At 46.4% G+C, this 8690-nt stretch overlaps 1 protein-coding gene across 2 annotated transcripts in view; it reads left to right on the top strand.

The window, feature by feature from the left end:
- Positions 1-331: 331 nt before the first annotated feature.
- Positions 332-8690, top strand: part of NOS1 (nitric oxide synthase 1) — a 220834-nt gene continuing 212475 nt past the window's right edge. For both annotated transcript variants that reach the window (XM_067473256.1, XM_067473257.1), the window contains exon 1: positions 332-418. The gene's annotated coding sequence lies outside the window, so the exon portion shown is untranslated. The remainder of the gene's footprint in view (positions 419-8690) is intronic.

Genomic DNA, 8690 nt, shown 5'->3' with positions numbered 1-8690 from the left:
TTCTTATTCCTTCTTCTTTTTCCTCCTCCTCTTTTTCTCTTTGCCTTTTTTCTCCTCTTTCTCTTCTTCCTCCTTTGTCTTCTTTTTCCTTCCTCCTTGCCTTCTTCCTTTTCCTCTTTCTCTTCCTCCTTCCTATTGCTTGTAGGGGTGCAGATGTTGCCAGGCTCCCTCCGAGGGGGCCCACCTGGCCCGCGCCACCCGCTCCTCCTCCCTCCCTGGGGCCCGGAGTGGGGGCGGGGCTGGCGGGGGCTTCGGGGGGGGAAGGGCGCGCGCCACACCTGAGGGGCCGAAGTTTGGGCGCGAGGCGGAAGGCGCGCCTCGCGACGCCAGGCGGCCACTTGCGCGGCAGAGGCGGTGCCGTCGGGGGGCCGGGCCTGGGCGCCAGAGGCGGAGCGGGCGAGCGGGCCGGAGGCGGCAGGCGAGTAGCAAGCGAGAGCGGGGGAGCGGGAGGGGAGCGGAGCGGAGGGGAGGGGAGGAGGGGGCCTTCCGGAGGGCAGGGGGAGCCAAGAGCCAGGGGGCGCCGAGCCTGCCCTGCCTCAGGGCGGCTCGGAGGCCTCGCGAGCAGGGCGACTCCCCCTCGCCCAGGCTGCCATGCCATGCCATGCCATGCCAGGGGGTCTGAGCCAGGTACAGGCGACTCCCACTGAAGAGAAACCTCCCCCTCGGAAGGAAGGCAAACCCGCTCCTGGAAGAGTTCTCCTCAGGGGTTATCAATCCTTGTTATCATAATAATAATAATATTACACTTTGTATTGTCGAAGGCTTTCGTGGTCGAAATCAAAGTTGTTTTATTGGGGGGGGGGGGAGAGTATATATATATATATATATATATATAGGGCACTAAACATTTCTGAAGCACTGCTGTTTCTTCTTTTATGCATTGTCAAAATCTCTTGTTTTCCTTGTAGATCAGAAATGAAAGTTTATTCACTCTAACAACTGAAACCATAGCCTGGCATAATTATATCTGGTTGTATACCGCAAGAAAAGGGTTTTGGTTCTTTTCTGAAAAGTCATGCTTTTCTAAAAGTTAGGATCTCCAAAAGGTGTTTTCCCAAAATTTAGATCGCATATCAGGGGCAGCTCAACCCATTACGCAAAGTAATTATTTGCAGTATAGTTGATTTTGCCCAGGGACGCTCTTGAGGCGCTCTTGGAGGAAAATAGACATTGACATATGCAAGTTGTAGTTACTGGGATGTATAGTTCACCTACAATCAAAGAGCATTCTGAACTCCGCCAATGAAGGAATTGATCCAAATATGGCACAAAGAACTCCCACGGCGAACAGAATATATATATATATATATATATATATATCAGTGATTGGTTGGAGGGGGGACAAAATACTGTTTGCTTACCGTTGAAAATTACCTAGGGCTGCCTCTGGGAAGGGTCAACACTACTGTGGGGTTTCCTTTGCTGCCTGTGCCCCTCTTCGGAACATTCCCCCTCACTGTGTTGTCAAAGGCTTTTATGGCTGGAATCACTGAGTTGCTATGAGTTTTCTGGTCTGTCTGGCCCTGCTCCAGAAGCATTATCTCCTGATGTTTCACCCACATCTATGGCAGACATCCCCGGAGGTTGTGAGGTCTGTTGGAAACTAGGAAAAATGAGGTTGATCTATCTGTGGAATAATGTCCAGGATGGGAGAAAGAACTCTTGTCTGTTGAACGCAAGTGTTAAGGGTACAATTAATCACCATGATTAGCATTGAAAAGCATTGCAGCTTCAAGGCCTGGGTGATTCCTGCCTCAGGGAATCCTTTGTTGGGAGGTGTTAGCTGGCCCTGATTGTTTCCTGCCTGGAATCCTCCTGTTTTCCGAGTGTTGTTCTTTATTTACTGTCCTGATTTTAGAGTTGTTGTTTTTTTTAAATAATGGGAGCCAGATTTTGTTCATTTTTATGGTTTGTGTTCAGCATAGACATTAAGTCTAGTGGAGTCCGATTCTGCGGGGTGGTGCTCATCTCCATTTCTAAGCTGAAGAGCCGACGTTGTACTTAGACACCTCCTAGGTCATGTGGCCAGCATGACTGCATGGAGCACCGTTACCTTCCCTCCAAAGTGGTACCTATTGTTCAGCATACACAGGTACAAAACATATCAGTCCAGTTTCAGATATGTTTGAGATAATTCCATGTGCCATCTGGCCAGGACATCTCTCTTATAACAAAACAACTATCAATAGGTCACATAGTCAAAAGGAGAGAGATACTCATAAGAGCATGAGGTCTGGGGACTGCCTGTATATAGGTGTATAAAATAGCTATACCATTCAAAGAAGAAATGAACCAATTTGCTTGAGTCTCATGCTCACTTTTTTCCCCCAGCTCAACTGAGGGTGCGCATTAGATTCACATCAAACTGTCATCTTAGTACAGAGCTGAAGCTAAAGTGGGACGCTTCCCCTGGAGCTCCTCTTTGAGGGACATGGATCAGTTGTCATTTAATGGTCACAACTCTAATGCTTATGCCATGCTAGGATGTGTGATGTGGTGAGGCTTCAGCACCCTTTGGCAGAGAAACCTTATTAAACTACATGATTTCATACCATGGAGCCAGGGCAGTGAAAATGGACCCATTCTACAGCATAGATGCACCCCCAGGTTTTCTTTTCCATTGCTGGAAGCTTTGGTGTTCTGAGAAGACATTCTAAGCAGAAAGCCACTGTAGTGCCAAATGGCAGAGGGCACTTTGGCCCACTTTATGCGCATGACATTCGGTAGCAAATCCTTATTTTTGGTTTCAGGGTTTTGAAAATGGAGGTGCGCATTAAGAGTCACTGGCAAATGAGACTCAAGTCAATACGGCAGTATTTGCATGACTCAGTAAACATGCTGATTGTTCTGAAGTGCAGCTGAAGCCTCTTATTATTATTATTATTATTATTATTATCATTATTTATGTACTGCCTTTCTCTCCATGGGAACTCAAGGCGGCTAACATCTATCCACCCTAAACAGTTTAAAAAGAGCAGTATAAAAGTTAGGTAAAGGTAAAGGGTAAAGGGTCACCTACGGATGTGAGAGCTGGACCTTAGGGTATGCTGAGCGAAGGAAGATAGATCCTTATGAACTGTGGTGTTGGAGGAAAGTTCTGAGAGTGCCTTGGACTGCCAGAAGATCCAACCAGTCCATACTTCAGGAAATAAAGCCCGACTGCTCATTGGAGGAAAGGATAGTAGAGGCAAAGATGAAGTACTTTGGCCACATCATGAGAAGAAAGGAAAGCTTAGAGAAGACAATTATGCTGGGGAAATGGAAGGAAAAAGGAAGAGGGGCCAACCAAGGGCAAGATGGATGGATGGCATCCTTGAAGTGACTGAATTGACCTTGAAGGAGCTGGGGGTTTTGACGGCCGACAGGTAGCTCTGGCGTGGACTGGTCCATGAGGTCACGAAGAGTTGGAAACGACTGAACAAATGAACAACAACAAAAAGGGTAAAGCTTTTCCCCAGACATTAAGTCCAGTCGAGTCCAACTCTGGGGGTTGGTGCTCATCTCCATTTCTCAGCCGAAGAGCTGGCATTGTCCATAGACACCTGCAAGGTCATGTGGCCAGCATGACTGCATGGAGCGCCATCACATTCCCATCGGAGCGGTACCTATTGATCTACTCATATTTGCATGTTTGCAAACTGCTAGGTTGGCGGAAGCTGGGGCTAACAGTGGGAGCTCACCCCACTCCCTTTGCTCAGCAAGTTCCCAGCAGCTCAGCGGTTTAACCCATTGCGCCACTGGGGCCTCCTACAGTTTAAAAAGAGCATTATAAAAGTCAAAAACAATTAAATAATAACAATGTGGTCAAAACTCTTCTGCAAAGTCCGCTGTAAGCCCTGCACAATGGATCTGGGTCAGTGCTTACAACAGCCACTAGGTGGAGTGGAGGAAACCTTGACCATTGCCATATTTTTCAGGATCCTCAGCTAAGCACACCCCATTTGGGGTCAGGGCCCACAGTTTAAGAAGCGCTGGTCTAGACTTGCCCTGAAGCAACAAGTGGGCACCTCTCTCCAAACAGCCTCAGAGCTTTGAGGTCCTTGGCTCTCCATTGACCTCCTCCTGCTCTCCCCTTCCCTCACAGTCCTTGGCTCTTCTGGGGCAGCAGGCAGCAAGGAAAGGCCCTTTTTCATTTCCCAGAGTTCCCTAACCCACCTGCTGTAGATTCTGGTGATATCGACCCCCAAGTCTCATTGTTTCTTTAACCGTTTTTCTCTATGGTGCATGAATATCCTGTCCTTGGCATACATAGTGCTCTCCTCCCCAACTTCATGCTTAGAACTAGTAGAATAACAGGAAACCTGGAGTTGGAAGAGACTCCAAAGGCCATCCAGTCCAACCCCATTCTGCCAGGCAGGGATATACAATCCAAGCACCCCCAACAGGTGTCCATCCAGTCTCTGCTCAAAAACCTCCCGAGAAGTAGCCTCCACCTGACTCCAAGGCAGAGAGTTCCATTGTTGAATAGCTCTCGCAGTAAGGAAGTTCTTCCTCATGTTTAGGTGGGATCTCCTTCTCTGTCATTTGAACCCATTGCTTGGAGTCCTAGTCTCCAAGGCAGCAGGAAACAAGCCTGCTTCCTCTTCCTTATGCTATCTTTTCAAATGGTCAAACGTGACTTTTATGTCTCTGTTCAATCTTCCCGTCTGCAGGCTAAACAGACCCAACTAGGTGAGGCAGGGAGGCACGGACCAGCTCTCTGGACCAGTGTATCTTAGATATAGATGGGTGTGGTGTCTCATAGAAACAGAGAGTTGGAAGAGACATTTACAAGGGCCATCCAGTCCAGTCCCCCTTCTCCTAGGCTGAAAAATACAGTCCAAGCACTCTATCCAGCCTCTGCGTAAAAGCCTCCAAAGAAGGGAGGAGGCCCCACCAGACTCCCCGGCAGTGTATCCCACTTGTTTATACGTTCCAGAGCTGGACGGTGGCATGAAAACCAGGTTGCAAGTTAATGGTTCAGATTAAACCCAGTCTCTAGCAATGTGTAATGTGGTGGTGGTGGGTGGGTGTTCATTTTGTATAACTTTTGCAACAGGTGAAAGAGGCACGGAGATTTTTCAAGCCACACTTGAGGGAACCAGGCTGGCTATGTGTGTTGTGTGTGGCGCTGGAGCGTCATCTTCTGTGACAACAAACATGTTGTCTTGGGCAGTAACCCCTCCCCATTCAATGTGTTGTAATAGTGTAGTGTAAAAGTGGAGACCGCTTCCTGTTGTGTTCAGTCAGGGATGGGTTCCATCTGCCTTGAATTACTCCAGATTGCATTGAGGTGTGTTTAGTGCTGGGAATTCATGTATTCATTAGCAGTGGCTTCTTACAGGTGTGTATAATTACGGTACCATTTGGATGTCTGGAAGTGCTTTTTACGTTTTGTCTTAAGACATTGACCATGCAAACTTCAGGACGAGCCAGTTCCTACCTGCCTGCTATTTATTTATTTATTTACTATATTTGTCTACCCTGCCTACTATATGTGACATTACTTGATGAACACTGGAAATTAAAAAAATGCCCATTATTTATTTATTTATTTATTTATTTTACTTTTGAGTCTTCCCAAATGGAAGTGTGTACCAGATTACAACAGGAAAGTGCATAGTTTATTCTGAAATGCTTCGTAACTGAGATCAGGATGATGAAAGAGTTTTCCCACTTTTCCAGTGTGTGTGTTTTGTTGTCTGGATGAGGTAGAGCCTCTGGATTAAGTGGACTCAGAGTTAAACCATCAGTCTTTAAGATGCCTTAGCACTCGCTGCCATGTTACTTCCTGGCAGTGATTGGTGTCTGTTTGTATATGTGTGAAATGAACCGATTCATACCAAATGGTGATTGTGGGGACATGGTACCATTCTTGTGCAGGTTGATCAGCATCTGGACAGGATGATGGATGCAGAACAACTCGACATTGGCTGCTTTGGTTGGAAATGAGAAAAAATTAACTGGCAGCATCCTGAGACAATGCATCAAGCAGATTGGAAAGTATTTCTTCACTAAAGTGCCAGAGCAAAAACCTTTGGGAAAAAAAGAATATAGATCCCATCTGTACACATGATTCATCCAGTTTATTTAACAACACTGCATTCTGAGCTAGAACTGGCTGCAGTCCCGAGTCTCCTAAAGTTTTCAGAAGATCCCTTCTCCAGCTGCATGGATCTCAGATGTCTGCTTGAGACATCCAGATCCACTGTCAAGCAGCGTAAACTTGCACAGCTGTCATCCACCAGCCCAAAGATCCCCTTCATATTAAGAACTTGTGCCCAAATGTTCTTGTTTTCCCTTTTCCTCCTGATTGCCTTTTCTTTTGGCATTGTATCTTTTTTAGTCTGGAAGTAGGAAGTCAGGCACTGTCTTGTCTGTTTTGCTTGACTAATATGTGAGACTTTCTGGGAGCCTTCCCAGTTCTGGTGAGCCTCACTTGGTTGTGCCGAGGAGGAAGACATGCTCTCTTCTGGGATTCATCCCATGGAGTGATTTCTCCGTTGAGACGTGGGGGTGGGGGGTGGGTGGGACAATTTACAGGCATGAGCTTTGGGTGTTTCCACAGCCAACGAAGGACAATTTACAGTCATTTCCCTGATTGCTGTCGGTCATCTTTGATTTTTAAGAAACTGTTCAATGAATTATTTTATTGTTTTTTATTTATTAATTGTTTTGAGCAATTGGGGCTTTTGTGTGTGTTTGTTGTTATTGTAAACCACTTTGAGTTGGAATGCCAACATCTGGGAGGGCATGGTCCCCTGCCAGTGCCATAGAGGCAGAAAAAGTGCCAATCATTTCTGCTGCCCCCTAGTGTTCTTGTACGTCCTCTGCTTGCTTACTTTGGAAGGCAGTGAGATGTACAGGCAGTCCCCAAGGTACAAAAAAGATTCTGTAGGTTTGTTCTTAAGTTGAATGTGTATGTAAGTAGAAACAGGCACATTTTTTAGTGTAACTTCATGTGTATATATATATTTATATATATACACACACATACATACATGCAAGCTTTAGGGGGCTGTGGTGGCGCAGCGGGTTAAATCACTAAGCTGCATAACTTGCTGATTGGAAGGTTGGTGGTTATAATCCGCGGGATGGGGTAGACTCCCGTTGTTATCCCCAGCTGCTGCCAACCTAGTAGTTTGAAAATATGCAAATATGAGTAGATCAATAGGTACCGCTTCTGCGGGAAGGTAATGGTATTTCATGCAGTCATGCTGGCCACATGACCTTGGAGATGTCTTGGATAATGCTGGCTCTTCAGCTTAGAAATGGAGATGAGCACCACCTCCCAGAGCTGGACTCAGCCCAACTTAATGTCAAGGGGATATGCAAGCTTTGGATATGCAGTGCCCTATATGCAAGCTTTGGATAGCATAGGGAAGGGTCACCACCCCTGTGGCATTTGTTTTGCTGTCTGTACCCCTGTTCAGAAGATCCCACCTCACTTTCTTGTTGTGGAAACAAGGCTTGGTGATAAAGCTTCAGTTGAGACAGCTTTTCCCCATGATAACTCTTCCAGGAGTGAATTTCCCTTCATAGGGGTAGAATTTCTCTCAATTCTTGTTGTCTCTTTCTCTCACACAAACACACTCCCCCCCCCCCCCCCGTTCTTAAATATGAGTGATTTATAAGTCGGATATTTGTAACTCAGGGACTGCCTGTATTCAAGCCCTTTTGCTATGGAATCCCAGGGACTCAAGAGACCTCTTTTTCTAGTCAAAGTAATCTCCTTCTACTTGCGTAGGGGGGTTGTTAAGGAGACAATGTGACTCTTTAGAAGGGAGAAACAAACAGCCCTGATGTTGTGCATTGGGAGTAAATACACTTTACTGGCAAAGGAACAACAATGGAAGTACTCGTGGGAGTAGAGTTAATTATGATCCAACGGAGGCGAGGGTAGGGATGAATGCTTATTTCCAGCTTACTCTCACCGTACAGATACCTAGCTCAAGTGAACCAAAGGGTGAGTTCTCTTTTTCACACTAGTCGTGGTCATTATTTTTCCACCAACAGTGTCAGTTCCATTTTCGCAGAACAACTATCAACACCAACACACATGCAATGCCTTCCTCCCAACCCCTTCCCCCCCAGTCCTTCTAGCTTAAGGAAGGTGAATGCAGCTGGGTTTATGGGGCCAATAGAAATTGATTGGCCCCGGAGAAGATAGGTGCTTGAGTCCTTTGCAGAGAGGTGATGACCAAGAAAACTGCTGGAGGAAATCCCTGGGTCAAGAGGTGCTGATGAAGGGTCAGCGAGGTATTGCTGTGTGGCCTCATACTACAAAAAGGTTTTATATGAAGATATAAATATAACACATTAGATAAGTACACATTGGGGATCCACAGATACTGAGGCTCTTGGCCACGGGAATCGGGGTGTCCACAAAGATAGGGTTGGTACGGGGTTCATTGGGGCAGAGGCTCGGTAACTGTAGGGGAAAAGGGAAAAAAGAGCCCTGCTCTGAGAGCTGTGAGGGCCATGGGGCCAAGTGGCTGCCATACGCAAAGGCAAAAGAGAAAGAGACAAAGCAAGGAAACAAAGAATCAAAAGTAGAGAATAACGCACCATGGTGCATGTTTATTAAAGGGGTTCTTTGTGATAAACTTGTAGATAAAAAATGGGGGGTGGAGATTGTTGCTAAAGGCACTGGTAGCTGCTGCTTGCCTCCTCCATATCCTCGAATGTTTCCATAACCAATCTTAAGGAAA

This window comes from Anolis sagrei, chromosome X (genome assembly GCF_037176765.1).
Source record: "Anolis sagrei isolate rAnoSag1 chromosome X, rAnoSag1.mat, whole genome shotgun sequence".
Lineage (NCBI taxonomy): Eukaryota > Metazoa > Chordata > Lepidosauria > Squamata > Dactyloidae > Anolis > Anolis sagrei.
Note: the sequence above shows the minus strand (reverse complement) of the source record. Positions and strands in the feature narration are given on the sequence as shown.